Genomic DNA, 3,164 nt, shown 5'->3' on the forward strand with positions numbered 1-3,164 from the left:
GTACAGAAAGTATTCAGACCCCCTTAAATTTTTCACTCTTTGTTATATTGCAGCCATTTGCTAAAATCATTTAGGTTAATTTTTTTTCCTCATTAATGTACACACAGATTTTTGTATTACCCGATGATGTCACACCAGTTGTAATATCTTCAGTCAGTCCTGACACACATCATACACAACTTGGATTTTGGAAATATGATTTTGTGTATTTTTTGGTGAAGTTTTGAAATATTTAAATCTATATAACTTCCTGGTAATGTGACCTCATGTTGCCACACCCACTGCATTCATAAACATCTTTCATACATTGTACATATTTTTTTTTCTTTTGAAAATATATTTGTTGTTTTTAGACAAATATTTGAATTATTGAAAACTTTTTAACTTCTTGGTCAAGTGACCTGATATTGTTACACAAGGCTGGTTTATAATCACAAACATTTCTCATACAAAAATATTTACATTTCGATATTATTTGCCTATCAAACATTTATTTTAGTACCATAGCTATTTTATGTAGCCTATTGTTAGTCCTTGTGTAATTTGGTGGGCCAGTGGGAGGTAGGAGGTCCGATGAGGGAGAGGGATCCCTGAACACGATTATTACCGAGGGCCGGGGGAGACCCCACCCCACCCCGAACGCAATCGCTGAGGGGGCACGAGTCAATATGCTGTTCAGGGGGCCCAGCAACCATAGCGGCGCCCCTGCGCACAAATAGGTTGTGGAAAATGGCATCAGTAGGCTACTGCAACGGCACTGTTTGCAACAGCTGGATAATCTTTCTCCACAGTTATCCAAAAACTGTCCAAAGCCATGTCTTGAAATTTCATTTTTAAACTGCGATCTTCCATTAGTTCCGCAAGTTGTTCTTGCACTTGCAGACAGTGGCATGCCTTTTGAACTGTCCAGTCCCGATGAACTCCAAGGATCAAGGACCCAGTCAAACTCAGCATTAGACTCAGCTGGAAAATAAAAGCTGAACCTCTCCTGTAGGAATTTAAGATGCTGGGCGATAAGATCAGGGAGTTTGCTGTTTGAGTGTGCTTTGCACAAGGGAAACATATCAAGTTGGCCCTGTTCAACAAAAGAACGCCAGAGGGCAAGTTGCCTCCCAGTGAGTGTCTTTCTCTTGTGGGTTTTGTGCTCTGACTCTGCTAATGAAGCCTTTCGTGCTCCCCGTCATGGCAGCGGCTCCATCAGTACATACACTGAGACATCCCAGATCAGATTTTTTCCAAAACCACACTTTCAATGTCTAAGGACATGTCATCTATTCACCTGCTAATTGTATTGTTTGACAGGGGAACCTTTGATATTTCTTTCTCAGCTTGTGGGCCTAGCATGGTTTAACGATGGCTTTGCATGCAGGCAAGATTACAGTCTCAGCGATTGTGTGGGGTTTTTCGATTTGGCTACTATTTTAGCTACAAGATAACTGGCCTTCAATGCTTTCTCTGACATTATTGCACTCTTCATCATAACTTCCTCTTGTTTTTCATGTTACCTTTTTAATTGTTTCAATTATTCTGTATCCTTGCTTATAGTGATGGGTGATTTTTTTTGTCAGATGCTATTTTAGTTTGCTAGGAACCATTGCTTCATTCGACAGTCTGTCCACACATACCAGTCACCGAGGAAGAGGACATGATGGATCTCCGATAAAGGATAAAGGAAGATGAAGCTGATGGTCCAGAAGAATCTTTAGGATTAATTATTAAGGATAAAACCCATGCATACGCTATAGGCATACTGACTTGCTGACAGGTCAGTGAGGGGGTCGAGAATTATGAATTTTTTTCAATGTGTGTCTTATTTAAGACACCAGATATTTATGATATATATTAAATGTTTTATACACATTTTAGCATGTTAGAAAAGTTTGAAGAATTGTTTCATGGCTCCCCGGTTGGAAAACACTATTCTAATGAATGTCCAACATAAAACCAACTTTACAGCACCGAATGGTGGAGATCTTTCATGTACAAATGGACTTATTATTCTTATATATTTTCATAAAACTGTAAAACTAGAGATGGTGTGAAATGGATACCCTGATTTGTAGCCTACATATGCTTTTTTAACACGTAGGCCTAGCCAAATAAATGAATTGCAAAGACTTTGCAACCTATTTTAGACATGGAAACTTAACTCAGCCATGAAAAATGACCTGGAGACCAATTTGGTAAAAAAAAATAGAGAAGTTATGTGAGTTAAGATATTTTTTTTTAAGAAAAACTCTAGAATAGGTGGTTTGCAGGTATCACTTGCTTGATATTTTGTATCTAATGCAGTGAAATTAATTTAAAGGGTGACATAAGTGTTCAAATACTTTTTAGGGGCCACTCTTTATATTTTATTCTGAGGACCTGCAGTTGCATTTAGATTATTTGTAATTATACTTCGGAGCTGTTGAATGCTTGAATCTGATTGGCTGACGAACGTTGTATGCAAATATTTTCAGAGAAACGCACGGCTAAAGTAGTTCCAGACAGATATTGACCGCATTACATGTCTATGTTGACTATTTTAAAGAAATGTCAAACTTTATAAGACATTTAAATTATTATATTTAAATGTAGTTAAAGATTTGCGCACAATTTGTCTAGGTGCTATGTAGGCTATTAGTGATATGTAAAACTATAATACTTGTAGGCAACACTTATCAAGTTATCACAATGTAAATGTACTTACTGTATAACTCAACTTACAAAGTCAAAGCAGTTGAAATGTTTAATACTTCCTGGCTGATGTTTTATGGTGTTTTCAGAAGCAAATTAAATATAATCAAGACTACAAAATAAACTGCTTGCATGTGTGTGATTGGTCCCTGAATTTTTTGGTTAGTGAAAAAGTATAACACGGCCAGTCTAGACTCTTGAACAAACAACACCTATGAGCACTTTTTTACTGAATCAAACATATTAAGCGCAACCACTGAGTGTGGCCTGGTTCAGGAACAAATGATTCTCAAGAGCCAATTTTTCCCCCCATAGTGAATCAAGAACAGCACGACCAGCGTAGTCTGATTAACAAACAAATTACTTTCATGAACTGGTTCTTTTCAGTGAGTCGTTTGCAATAAAACTAGTTGTGTGGACAAAATACAATATAGTAGGCCTATGGTATGATTCCGACATATTATACGTCATATTTACAGCTGCAT

Source organism: Sinocyclocheilus grahami, unplaced genomic scaffold (assembly GCF_001515645.1).
Source record: "Sinocyclocheilus grahami isolate Dianchi unplaced genomic scaffold, SAMN03320097.WGS_v1.1 scaffold204.1, whole genome shotgun sequence".
In the NCBI taxonomy this organism is placed as follows: domain Eukaryota; kingdom Metazoa; phylum Chordata; class Actinopteri; order Cypriniformes; family Cyprinidae; genus Sinocyclocheilus; species Sinocyclocheilus grahami.